Source organism: Giraffa tippelskirchi, chromosome 8 (genome assembly GCF_054371585.1).
Source record: "Giraffa tippelskirchi isolate mGirTip1 chromosome 8, T2T-mGirTip1v1.2.pri, whole genome shotgun sequence".
NCBI classification, from domain to species: Eukaryota; Metazoa; Chordata; class Mammalia; order Artiodactyla; family Giraffidae; genus Giraffa; species Giraffa tippelskirchi.
The window spans coordinates 49,225,787-49,239,994 of NC_137282.1; the positions used below are offsets into that span (position 1 = coordinate 49,225,787).

The following is a 14,208-nucleotide window of genomic DNA, read 5'->3' on the forward strand; positions in this document are numbered from 1 at the left end:
CCACACTGCTGTGCCTCAGACAGGGAGACCGTGTGAACTGCATGTCTTAAGCTGAAAAGAATTCAACATGCCTTGTGTAACTGCTTCTTTGATTGCTACACATAGCATACAAGTGGAAAGCAAGTTGGCATTCTGTCATTTCTGTTTCAATAAGCTAGAATAATACCCATCTCAAACAGAACTAAAAGAAGCCACCTCTCAGTTGTGGGCCAAAACTGAATGGATCACGGATACACATCTGGAATACATTAGCAGGTTTAGTGCACGGACTCAGTAGTTGTGGTGCTCAGGCTTAGTCGTTCCGTGGCATGTGAGATCTTAGTTCCCCCATCAGGGATGGAACCCACACCTCCTGCATTGCAAGGCAGATTCTTAATCATTGGACCACCACGGAAGTCCTTATATTAGCAAATTTTATATGGGGAAAAATACTTCCCTGAGTAAGAAATCCTTCTTAATGTGACTGAATTCCAAAGTAGAATATGAAATGTTTTGATGTTTATATCTTCAGAAAAGGAGATTACTACTACTGCCCTTTCTTGAGGAAGGCATTTCTTTAAGGCAAAAAATGGATGTCTGATAAAAACTTTTATTAATGTGAAAACATTGTTGTCTCAGATGTTATGTGGAGATACAGTGTTAAGGGAAGAAGGAAGACATTTGATGAGCTAATCAAGTGAGAAAAAATTCCAAACTTCTTAATTTGTTGTTATTTAGTCACTAAGTCATATCTGACTCTTTTGTGACCCCATGAACCGTAGTCTGCCAGGTTCCTCTGACCATGGGATTTCCATGCAAGAGTACTGGGGTGGATTGCCATTTCCTCCTCCAGGGAATCTTCCCGACCCAGGGATCAAACCCAAGTCTCCAGCATTGGCGGCTGGATTCTTTACCACTGAGCCACCAGGAAAGCCCAAAATTCTTTTTTTTTTTTTTAAATAAATTTATTTATTTTAGTTGGGGGCTAATTACTTTACAATATTGTAGTAGTTTTTGCCATACATTAACATGAATCAGCCATGGGTTTACATGTGTTCCCCTTCCTGGACCCCCCTCCAAAATTCTTAATAATTATTTATAAAAGATCGTTTGGTGCCTCAGTGGAAATAGTCTAAAGGCCTACATTATTTCAATGGCATTAAAATCCAAGGTGATTCAAAAAAGACTAAGATGATTGATCTATTATCTCAAAGTAATGTCTCTGCTACAATTTGCTTGATAGTTTTTACAAACTCCTAGAAAAGTGTGCAATTCGGATAAAAAGAAATTGACATGTCTGGATGATGTGTAGAAGCATTATGTCATTCATTTCTTTCTCAGAAGAAAATCTTTGGGACCATAATGGTTTTTAGTTTAGTGGTATCAGATTGATTGAGTCATTGGAGTACAAATTTTCAACTGAAGAAGGAATTTGTTGGGTCTGGTTAATTAATACACTAGGCTCTAGATTACAAAGGGGCAAACCAGGCTCTAAGATCAGAAAAGGGCCTCTCTGGGAACACACTTCATTACCTTCATGTCTATGGAATGCTTGCAAAACAGCACACAAACTTCAGCAAGGAGGAAATTCTTTGACCTGGTCATTTACGTCATTTTCTTTGGGGGAGGGAGGTAATCATACTTTGTCCATCTCTGTTTCCCTTAGTGTACATGAAATTCCCTTCAAATATTCACCTTTTAAAAAATATCTCTGTTTGCCCTTCAGCTTAAAAGTCACAGAAAAGACCTGACACAGGCGATAGAAAGCAACTATACAATGACTGAGACTTTAAAATGGCACACCCAAAATACACTCTTTCTTTCATATCCCATGGTTTAAAATGATATGTGGTATCTGATGAGTGGATAGAAATTTTGTGTCATCTAAAAAAGTTCAAGGACTTATCTTGCCAGGGAAACCAGTGGATAAAAGAGAGAAATGACTGTTTAATTTTGTTTGTTTTTGTAGCTAAATAAAGTGATTGTCCTAGATATGTTTAAATTTACCATCTGGCTCTCACTCCATATTCTCTTGGTTTAAAAAATTGCAGGATCCAGGACTGCCTATTAGGCTATTCTGATTAAGAAGATACGGGAGGACAGATGGTAGAATTATGTAGTGGAGGAAGTGATGGGGGACAGTGAACCACTTAAAATGAATCCTCTGCAGGCGTAGAGGCTATCACATTGTTGGTGGAGACTCTAAGTTGAATGTCACGTCTAGAAAAATTGCTGTGCAAAAATCATCACTAACAGAAGGTAAAAATGTTTGACAAAGATGTGAGTAATTAAAAGACCTAATTATGTGTGGATCATTATTATTATTATCATTTGTTACAGTCAGTACTTTATGAGAATGTATGCATTGAAAGTGAAGTCGCTCAGTTGTGCCCGACTCTTTGTGACCCCATGGACTGTAGCCTGCCAGGCTCCTCTGTCCATGGGATTTTCCAGGCAAGAATACTGGAGTGGGTAGCCATTTCCTTCTCCAGGGGATCTTCCTGACCCAGGTATCGAACCTGGGTCTCCTGCACTGTAGGTAGACTTTACCATCTGAGCCACCAGGGAAGTCCAAAGTGAAAGTCATTCAGTCATGTCTGACTATTTGTGACCCCATGGACTATACAGTCCATGTAATTCTTCAGGCCAGAATACTGGAGTGGGTAAGCTGTTCCTTTCTCCAGGGGTTCTTCCCAATCCAGGGATCAAACCCAGGTCTCCCGCATTATAGGCGGATTCATTACCAGCTGAGCCACCAGGGAAACCCAATATATGCATTGGGATTGCACTAAATCTTTTTTAAAATTTTTATCTATTTTTATTGGGGTATAGTTGCTTTATAATGTTGTGTTAGTTTCCGCTGTATACATATATCCCCTCCCTCTGGGCCCTCCCACCGCCACCCCCAGCATCCCACCCAACTAGGTCCTCACAGAATACAGGATTGCACTAATTTCTGACATGCACTACCTTATTCACCCTTCAAACAAACCTAAGAATCAAGAGTTCCTGCTATTTCATGTTTTCAGACCAAAAAACGGAGACTCTAGAGTTCTGCATCTTGTCCAAGATCCAACAAATAAGAGGCTGAATGGAAGACACGAAACCACCCTGATTTTCAAGTTGTTATGTTCTAAGCACACTGCTTTCTGTAACTTTGAATAATTGGGAATGCAGCCAGTTCATATTTATCTGTTTTGCTCCTCCATTCAATTTGCTTTCCCCAGTGTCAGTCCTCTCCTTCCATTCTTCCTTTGATCCATGCCTTCAGCTTGTCTGTGATAGAGGGAGTTCCAAGTGATAATACATCCAATACGATATCAAATGTTAACTATAAACTGGCACTCACCATCCACTCTATAAAGATTAAATCACGTGCTGCTGTAGCTGCTGATTTTCAACACCACCTGAAAGGTGTTCAGGTAGGAGAGCAGAATCAAGGCACTCGGTCTTCGGTAGGGGGACAGCTGTCAGAACAGGTTTTCAGAAATTAATAGTTAGATATTTTCAGGAGACAATTTTATGAGCCCGATTCTTTTATCTCCCCCTATCTGGTTCAGTTCAGTCACAAAGCCATGTCCGACTCTTTGAGACCCCATGGACAGCAGCACATCAGACTTCCCTGTCCTTCACTAACTTCCAGAGCTTGCTCAAACTCATGTCCATCGAGTCAGTGATGCCATCCAACCATGTCATCCTCTGTTGTCCCCTTCTCCTCCCGCCATTAATCATTCCCAGCATCAGGGTCTTTTCCAATGAGTCCGCTCTTCGCATCAGATGGCCAAAGTATTGGAGCTTCAGTTTCAGCGTCAGTCCTTCCAATGAATATTCAGGGTTGATATCCTTTAGGGTTGACTGGTAGAAAAGCACTAAAATCATTCATGGTGACTACTGCCCCGAGTGACTAGCGGAAACCTTCTGCAAAAGATATGTGCCTGACTGCATGCCCTCCTCATCCACCAAAAGCACCTATATACTGATCTCTCCTCTGCCTCTTTGGAGCATTTTCTCAGAGCTATCTGAAATGCTGTTTCCTGATCTACAGTCCTCATTTTGCCCCCTAATAAAACTTAACTTACAGCTCCCAGGTTGGGCATTTCTTTTAAGTTGACAAAATTCCAGATGCTGTCTCACCAATCCTCTACATGTCCCTTCCCTACACCATCTCCTTACTTGCTGTAAACAGCATTGATCATTTTCTAGCCCATCTCAGTTCTAACATGCATGATTAACTTTGCCATTACCCTCAGGTCTTTTAGGACATTAATATTTGACTGACTTCACTCATCCTTTGACAGTTCATGTTTTGAATTCTTTTTCAGTTCTCAGCTATATTAGATCGTAGCTTGCTAAGTTGAATTTCAGGTACTATGCGGGTTTTCTCCTCAATTTACTCCTCTGTCATTGCTTCAACTCCCAATTTAGAATCACATTTCATTACTGTGGTATTTTTGCATTCTTCTAGGTTGTCAACAAAGATGTTAAACCAGCAGACCTTCAAAGTGACTGCTTGGTTCCTATTTGTATGCTCGTTCAGGGAACCCACCCAGGAGGAGCTTAGAGTAAATACAAACTGTGAAATCTTATGGAAAGAAGCTTCTTAACTTGCTATCAAGGGTCAAAATAATTCTGTATGTAATCAAATGGAAAATGGCTTCGACTAGAACAAGGAGTAAGAAGTAGAAAACTTAAAGAAGAGGATGAAATAATTTTAGTTCTAGTTGCTAGAGATGACATAGGAGAAATCTATAGTGTCTAGAATAATACAGCCACACCGGAGGTTAAGTCCTCAACATATGAGTTTGAGGTACTTAATTCAAGCCATAATACCTCCAAAGCTGAGATCTAATCTGCTATAAATGTGCTCCTATTTACCTCTCTGTAATGCATGGGATCACAAGAGTCGGGCATGACTTAGTGACTAAACCATCACCATCACCAATGCTGTAGTCACAACCCCATTTTCCAGGGCTAAGAGGTAGAGACTCCATGTGCTGAACACTCTCTACCATCTCTTTGCAAAAACACCAGATTTCAGAAGACAATGAGGTAGTTAGCCCCAGGAGCCTAGGGAGACACCCCTACCTGAGCCTGTGCTGCCTGGCTGTTTACTCAAGAGAGCACAGTCTGAAGTAGAGCCAAGCAGATCCCTTAGCCACAGTGCTGGGTTGTGTACTCTTCCCTAAAATTCTTGTCCATCCAGAGGAACCTGTTCTTGCAGGTACACCCAAGTTAAGATGAGGGCGTCCTGGGTTAGGGTGGGCCCTAAGTCCCATAACTGATGCCAACGTGAGGAGAGGGAGACACAGACACCCAGAGGGTGAAGACAACTTTGTGAAGGTAGAGGGAGAAAGTAGAGCGATGCTGCTGCAAGCCAAGGGATGCCAAGGATTGCTTGCCGCCTGCTGCAGAAAATTGATGATTTCTTTTTGCTCTCCTCATGTTCCTATCCAACTTGCAAGCAACTCTCATCAAGGGTCCTTCTAAGATGTGACCTAGACCCAACCACTTCTTGCTGTTTCTATTCCTGTTGACCTCATCTAAGCCATTACCAGCTTTCATTTAAGCTGTTGTGATGATTTCTTAATTTATATCTCTGCTTTCACTTGATAACTTATGATTCATCCCCTGCACAGTGGCCTGTGGGATTTTTAAAAATTTAAAGCTAATCTCATCATTTCCCTTCTTAAGATCCTACATAGGGTTTCTACTGTAATAGGACAAAATCCAATCTCTTTTCCTGCTCAGGAAGCCCACTTTCTATGAGCTGGTCTCAGCTCATACTTCCACTGTCATTTCATGCCCTACCTGCTCATCCCCCACATTCCAGTCACATCTGCCTCCTTCCACACTAAAATACCTATTTTCTCTGCTGGGAATATTCTTTCTCCCAGGTCTTCACTTGCCTGCTTTCTATTGCCATGCATACTTGCTTAATTTAAATGTTGCATTCTTGGAGAAATCTCTGGTCACACAATTTTAGGAATAATGTATATGCATACACACATATATACACACATATATCGCAATGGAATATTACTCAACCATAAAAAAGAATGAAATGCTGCCATTTACAGCAACATAGTTAAACCTTGAGATTATCATACTAAGTGAAGTAAATCAGACAAAGACAAATATCATATGGTATCACTTATATGTGGAATCTCAAAAAAAATACAAATAAACTTATTTTCAAAACAGAAATAGACTCATAGAGATAGAAAACAAACTCATGGTTACCAAAGGGAAAGAGGGGCAGGGATAAATTAGGAATACGGGATTAAAGGACACTCCAGTACATATTAAGTATGGAAATAATAAAGCACTTCCCTGATAGCTCAGTTGGTAAGGAATCCACCTGCAATGCAGGAGACCCCAATTCGATTCCTGGGTCAGGAAGATCTGCTGGAGGAGGGATAGGCTACCCACTCCAGTATTCTGGCCTAGAGAATTCCATGGACTGTGTAGTCCATGGGATCGCAAAGAGTGGGACATGACTGAGCGACTTTCACTTTCACTTTCAAACAATAAGGATTTACTGCATGGCACAGGGAACCATATTCAATATCTTGTACTAAACCATAATGGAAAAGAATCTGAAAAAGATTATATATATAAAACTGAATCACTTTGATGTACATCTGAAACTATCGCAATACTGTACATCAATTATAATTCAATTGAAAAAAGTAGTCACCATCTTGACCCGTCACATCAGGTCTCTCAAGAGCACTTTGTCACTGTCTGACATCTTTTTTATGTCTTTGTTTTCTTGTTTTCCTGCTTTACCTGTAATGTAAGTAAGATCCATGTGAGCAGGTAATATTTCTGTTCATACAAATGATATGAACATGGCGTGACACAGAGTACCTGGTAAGTAAATATTGCTTGCATGAGTGAATGAATGTAGGGTGGAAGAAATTGTCATGATTGTATTCATGGAGGTTCCAAGGATCATTCAAACTTTCATTCACATCTGCTTGATTACAGAAAGCCTGGGGCATGTAGGCTAGTAACACCAAAGAAAACTGCAGTAAGATGGTAATGACTGCCTCCTTTCTTTAGTTGAGAAGATCTCCCATACCCAGCCCTCAGCTTTGCCAGTGACCATTAAATTATCCAGTTTTGCAGCCTGCTTCTTCTTTCATCATCCTAAGTGTTTCATGAATTCAACTGTAATAAGTTATCAGCCTTGCCAAGTTATATAGTTTTGCCTGCCTCAAGGGCTAAAAGATAATTAAAAATATGTAAAATACACAAGTAATAGTATGTGATAGAGTCCACAAGACTGGGCAAAACACTTTCCTTGACTGCTCAATGATGCCTGAATTTCCTTTACCCATGAAAAGCTTTGTATTTGAAATCAGAGATAAACTTTCCAGATAAAAGATCTGGGAGGAGGCTCTGTGGGCAGGCACTTCTGTATCTGAAGAGCGAGATGGGGGAAACCACTTTTCAGGGCAAAAGTTGAAGGAGATCAGTTTCTGCCTCTGGCTTTCTTTGCAATCCTGATAAAGAAGTGTAAATGTGGGTCACCAGAGCGCTATAATTCTGAATTGTTGGCAAATAAACATAAAATACTCTGTTAAGCATCCTAACTCTGTGAGTCCCTTCCTTTGCTTGTTTTGGTCAAATTTCCTTCTTTCTTTGCCTAGATAGAATCTGTTTATCATTTTCTCCAGATCTTGACATTCCCTGTAGCTATATAAATTTTATTAGGGTGTTTCTTATGTATGAAAAATACATTTCTCTTAGGCTTTTTCTCAGCAAAATCCTTTTGCAAATTTGTTTTCAGAATAATGTTTCACAAAATCTTTTGAATCTGATCTCCTAGTAAAAGTCTCCTGCTTGGAGAAGAAGATAAGGGAGATGGCTCAGGAAAGAAGAGAAATGAGACCCAATGTCAGTAATAGCTCATCCGCGAAGCCTGCCTTCCTCCCTAGACTTGTTTCTGACTTGCTTATTTGGTTGATTTTCTGTTTTGTCCTTCAACCAAAATCCCAGTGGACAAAGGCTGTCCCTTCTTTTGTGTTCTCAAAAGCACCCTATAAATAACAACTACACCTGTTTTGTAGCCATTTTCTAATGTTATCTGAATTGCTTACCTTAAACAAATATTTTTGTAGTGATAAATATCCACAATGTCCTGTTCGACATCTATTTTCAATGAGGGACACGGAGTTGATGTTATATTCAAGTGTTCAGAACACAGAGCACAAAACCCAAGATATGGATCTAAATGTAGGAGTTGTGTGTCCTTATTCTGCCTCGAAATTGAAATTCAGACCATATTTTATCTGAGAAGCTCTATTTTATAGTAAGCAAAGGAAAAAGGCAAGGTGAGAGTTGTGTTGGGACTCAAAAATAAAAATAGATGTTCATAGAATTGAATAAGGTAAGGGATATAGATTCACTTTGTAAAATATATTCATATACAAATATACAGTAAAAATGTATTACTGACAGCTGATTTTTTTTACCTTCAGTCTAAATGATTGTTATAATCTTTTAGAGAAAAATTCTTTTAATTTCCCACCAAGTAAAAGATGGGGGAAGGAAGCAAAAGTAAAATTAAGCAAACTTAGGATTCTCCTTCTATGATTGCTGTTGGGAGTTTTTGTAATTTGCTAAAGAAAACAGGTGGAGAATTCACTCACTTATTTTCATAATATGTTTGGGTATTATTTTATTATCTTTATTTCTTCAAGTTATAAATAAATGAGTGAAGATTGAATATGTCCAGCCTATGTCCTATTCTCAGAAAGTATTTATTCCTTAACATGTCATTAATAAGCAAAGTTATTAATTAAAATGTGTTATTCAATTTAAATTATTTCTTATAAAAATTTACTGAATATTGGAACAATTTAAAATTTCTGTTTTCTTTACCTTGTTAAATCTTAATGACATCTCTGAGAAGCAAGAAAAGTAGAAATGTTATTTATATCTACTTTGTTATTGTTGTTCAGTCACTAAGTCACGTCCGACTCTCTGCGACCCCATGGACTGTAGCACGCCAGGCTTTCCTGTCCTTCACTATCTCCCGGAACTTGCTGAAACTCATGTCCATTAAGTCAGTGATGCCATCCAACCATCTCATCCTCTGTCGCCCCCATCTCCTCTAGCCCTCAATCTTTCCCAGCATCAAGGTCTTTTCCAAAGAGTCAGCTCTTCACTTTAGGTGGCCAAAGAATTGGAGCTTCAGCTTCAGCATCAGTCCTTCCAATGAATATTCAAGGTTGATTTCCTTTAGGATTGACTGGTTTGATCTCCTGGCAGGCTCCTCCGTCCGTGGGATTTTCCAGGCAAGAGTACTGGAGTGGGGTGCCATCGCCTTCTCCGTACATCTGCTTTAGAGATGCACAAACTGAGGGCCAGGGAAATTTACAACTAGGATTACCATCAGTGGTGTACTGTTAGATGTTTAAACAGCAGCTTTCCTGGGGAGAGGGGAGGGAACCCCAAGTCACTGAACTGTAGCATTTGTCAGTTCTTGTGGTGTAAATACTCCCACCATGGCTGACCCAAGCTACTCAAAGGAAGTCACTGACATGAAGTTGGGAAGAAATGGACATGGCTGCTTCTTGCAACAGCAGCTCCATATCCTACTGCTTCATAGCACCTGACTACAGCATCTTTAATAAGAGTGCTTTTCACTCTTTTAGGTTATTTTGAGTGAAACTAAAATAACCAAGAGCCAGTCGAAGCCAAAAGACCAAAAAGCAACAAAAAAAGGAAGAACTCACAGAATGCATGTGGTGTATGGAGATGTCTCATGGAACACAACCAAGAGCTGACCACTGGACCTCTCCATGTGTGAGGATGACGGTGGCTCTGAGCGCCTCTGCAGTGGACTGTGAGGGTCTTCCCTCTGCAGTGCTGCCATTTGTTTGCTTTGGTTACTGATAACTCCTAATTCTCTCATCTGAGATCAAAGTCCAAACTCCAAGGGGAGATGATCTGATTGGTCCAGCTTGAGTCCATTGTCCAGAGCCAGGGGAATCCATGGCCTGGATGCGGCTGGTGGGGCCTCACTGTCATGACAGATGCAGTTTCTAGAGAAGCAGGAACAAGTGTGTCCTTGAAGCTCCTCTTAAGTGGGGAATTTGGTATCTGATGTGTGTTATTGCCGGGTCCTCCAGCAGCCACGCAGTTGTCTTTTTTCAGACAACACTGTGTTAACGTGTCCTCCATATTTGAAGTCATGCTTCTCGGGAAACTGACTTGTTAGCCTAAATTGTGAATATAATCACCGTCAGCAACCCCTGTGTACAATTATCAGGGAAGAGGAGAAAAGAGAAGGAGAACTTCTATTTAAAAAGGGGGAAAGAAATAAAAAAGAGAGACTTTCAGTTGAACATGCAGATTTGAGTATCTATTGTACAAACAGTTCTGCCCTTGGAAAACCTCTCTAAGAGGATGATGAGAGAGGCAAAAGCTCATAGGAGGAAAAGAATAGAAGTAAAGAGCATAGCAACATAATTTTGGAAGCTAGAGAGGAAACCGAGCAAGCGGTAACTGAATTAGCAATGTAGAGGAAATTGAAATATAAATTGGAGAGGGAAAGCCAGGTCAAGTTTTATCTCAGAAGTCCAGAAATGGACATTTTTGGAAATAGAAAATACTTCTGAAAATGGGGCTTTCAGAATAGGGGCTGAAGACAGATTGCCTACAAATGTTTATAAGCAGTTACCAACCTCCCCACCCCCCGCCCCCTGCAGCTCCAGATCACCTTCTTTCTTCCATTTCAGTTCTGCTTCCAGCTCTTTTTACCTGGCAGAAGACTTGAGAATTATTCTATGAAAAATCTGAAACAGGAAATCCAAATTCGTGGCTGAGGAGGCAGACACTGAAAACAAGGGCATTAAATGAAACTCTACATCCTCTCCATGGACTATGAGACCTCCTGACTCCCTTTCAATACTGGGCTCCAGAATTCTTGCAGCTAGATGGGTTGGTCTGAGGAAGAAAGAAACATCCCTTTGCAACTGAGAATCAGCTAGCTGAAGGGATGGTGAGAAGCTGGTGCAGGTTGCACAGTGTGTGGCCAGAGCAGTCACACAGGACCCAACACACAGACAGACCCCTTGCTTGGGGGATTTCCTGCTCTCCAGGAAGGGCTGAGAGTGGGGGCATGACTCTGTAGGCCATGCCTTATTTTCTTATTTAGAGATTTAAGAAAATGTAGTGTCCTGAGGATAGAACTATAGATAATGCCATCAGGACTTTCCTCTATGTGCATTAAGATATGGAAGAAATAGACAAAGCCAATTTGTTTTTATGTCAGTGACCAGAGTAAAGGAAGTTCAGAACTGCAGAACAGAAATCAGACTTGCAGGATCAGATATGGAAAACTATGGGGACAGATGGTTAGACAGACACGCTCTTAGTTTCAGTTGAGTTTGTAATAAGCTATTGAGAACAGTTAAGAAAACATTTAAGATAGACACTGATTATGTACAGTGAACGTCTATAAATTATTTAACTTGGAGAGAGAGAGAAGGGCAGACACAAGATGGCAGGGGGTTTGCTCGCTATTTCACCAAAGAACGTGGACTCTTAAGTGAAAATGAGATGGGAGGTGACACCGATCTTGATTCTAGGAGCTTCTGGTTGTGTGATTGTGTCACACTACTGAAAATAATTCTTGTTTAGATATATGCTAGGCACACTAAATGACCCTTAAATGCAAACCAGGAATTTCATTTGGTGAGGAAATGATGAAGCAGCTATCCATGGTGATATGAGATTGGGCAGCATTAGACATGGGAGAGAAAGAAGGTCTGCCTTTGTGTGGCAGGTGGGTAATTTTTCACACATGATTTTTGACAAAGAGACTGATTTTAGAATCTAATTCGATGTAACTCTTCTGTGATTAAAATTTATATTCTCTAAATAATCGATGTTAGCACTTGTATTCATAAAAGCAAACATGTCTTCATGTACATTAGAAACTAAAAGATTAAACATAATTTGGATAAAATTAACCAATATCTGAAGCAACCTATCCTCAAAATCATGTGAACACCCTCTTTTCTTCCCAAATCTTGATCTAGGTGCAAGGGTATTTATCAAATACTAGAGAAATTAAGTTACAGCTACTATAAAATAAATGTGGATGCATCTCATTGCAGCAAGTCAGGAGAAATGTTTTTAAAAATCTCACAAGAAGAGATTTAGAAAAAAAAAAAAGAAGAAATTTAGAGTCAGAATTTTTCAGGGCTCAGGAAACACTGTCTAGGAGGTAGACCAGGAAATTTTCTACTTCTTATCACCCTACAGGTAAATAATGCTTGGGCTTGGTGAGCTCACAATGGTAACAAAGGGAGATGAACTGCTCTGCAGGCTATGTTATCCAGGCTGTGGTAGATTGGACACCCTGGCTATAGAAATTATCCTCCTAGGAAGTCCTGATTGAAGATAGCGGGAAACTTCGTGCAAAATCCTAACAGAAAGCATGCAAACTATTAAGCAGAGACTAGATGCTGAAGGTTCCACAGCAATTTGTTGTTTGAAAGGATGTATTCCATATAATCATGAGTCGCAACTAACCATCTGTTTCCATAGCCTGGCATCATGTTGGTCAGCATTGGAAAAATGAACATCTTGTTGTTTTTGATGAGCTCAGTTTAGGTTTATCTGAACATATGAAACACTAACGGTAATTTAATTCAACATTTTTTGTGTGTCTAGGATGTGAACAGCATGGTAATAGACAGTGGGAGAAAGAAAAAAAAGCTCCAAGTCTCAAAAGTGTTTGTGGGCCAGAAAGATTGAAGGCAGAAGGAGGAGACAATGGAGGATGAGATGGTTGGATGGCATCACCAACTCAATGGACATGAGTTTGAGCAAGCTCTGGGAGATGGTGAAGGACAGGGAAGCCTGGCGTGCTGCAGTCCATGGGGTTGCTAAGAGTCGCACACAACAGAGCAACTGAACAATAGCAACAACAACAGCAAAGGAGACAAAGAATGCATGCAGAGTGCAGTCATAGAAGTTGCAGTGGGTTATTTACTTAAGACATTTATTGAATGTGTACTGAATGCCAGTATCATGCTTAAAGCTGCATATACAGTATCTGCCTGCCAAGTAGGAGACGTGTGTTCGATCCCTGTGTTGGGAAGATTCCCCTAGAGGAGGAAATGGTAACCCACTTGAGTATTCTGGCCTGGAAAATCCCAAGGACAGAGGAGTCTGGCAGGCTACAGTCCATAGGGTTACGAAGAGTTGGACACGACTGAAGCAACTAAACAACACAGACACAAGAGACAGAGTCCCTCCTGTGGGACTGTGGGAAGAGAAAGGGCTACTGACAGTTATACTGTTCTAAGCACAGTCACGGAGAAAATCCCACTGCACCACCCTAGAGATGATCTATCCTCCCTTGTGAGCATCAGGAAAGGCTACCCAAAGAGCTGACAACTGAGCGGAGTCTTTGAAGACTGAGCATTTATTTACTTTCTCATGGGACACCTATGGCTTGAGGTCTACCCTTTACCACTAGCGCCACCTGGGAGGAAGTAGGAAATTTATATATAAGATGAAAAGGAAGAAAGTATTCTATTGGATAGACATTTTAATTATGCAAATTTTTATGATACATGTGAAATAATACATACAGTATTATTGCAATAATATATACAATTATATATACCGTGCATGTATGTGTAAAAAAAGTGGGGTGGGGGTAAAGGGTGAATGAGAGATTCAAAGTGGAGAGAGTAATTGGGCAGAACTCTTGTGATAGCATTGAACCCGGTCTCCCTGCATTGTGAGTGCAGAGACTTAGCCACTAGACCATTAGGTAAGTCCCAGGTTATTATTTTAAGCCGAAGCTAATGAGGGGGAAAGGGTGGGAGTGGCAATTTTAGAGGAAAAGGGACTGTGACTTCCAAAGATCAGGAGTTTGGATTCATAGCAGAGATGGTGTGACTTTCAACTGAAGACAGCAAGTTGTTCTACAAAAATGTAATTAAAGAAATGTGATGGTTAATTTCATGTGTCAACCTGATGGGGCTCTGGGATGCCCAGAGAGCTGGTAAAGTGAGTGTGGCTGTGAGAGTGTCTCAGGAAGAGCTGAGCATTTATCGTGGACTGAGGACAGAAGATGGTCCTCACCAAGGCCGATTGGCATCGCCTAATTGTTGAGGCCCCAGCTAGAACAAAAAAGCCAAGGAAAGAATTCCTTCTCTTTGAACTGAAACACCCATCTTCTTCTGCCCTCAGACA

The 14,208-nt window shown here is 40.5% G+C and overlaps 1 long non-coding RNA gene across 1 annotated transcript in view; it reads right to left on the reverse strand.

Annotated features, from left to right (window-relative positions):
- The window catches only part of LOC145517040 (uncharacterized), a 52,439-nt gene extending 42,563 nt beyond the window's left edge, over nucleotides 1-9,876 (reverse strand). The window contains exons 1-2 of the long non-coding RNA XR_014061949.1: nucleotides 9,726-9,876; nucleotides 3,329-3,446 (exon numbers count right to left, since the gene is read on the reverse strand). This is a non-coding gene — a long non-coding RNA (uncharacterized LOC145517040). The remainder of the gene's footprint in view (nucleotides 1-3,328; nucleotides 3,447-9,725) is intronic.
- Nucleotides 9,877-14,208: the final 4,332 nt, after the last annotated feature.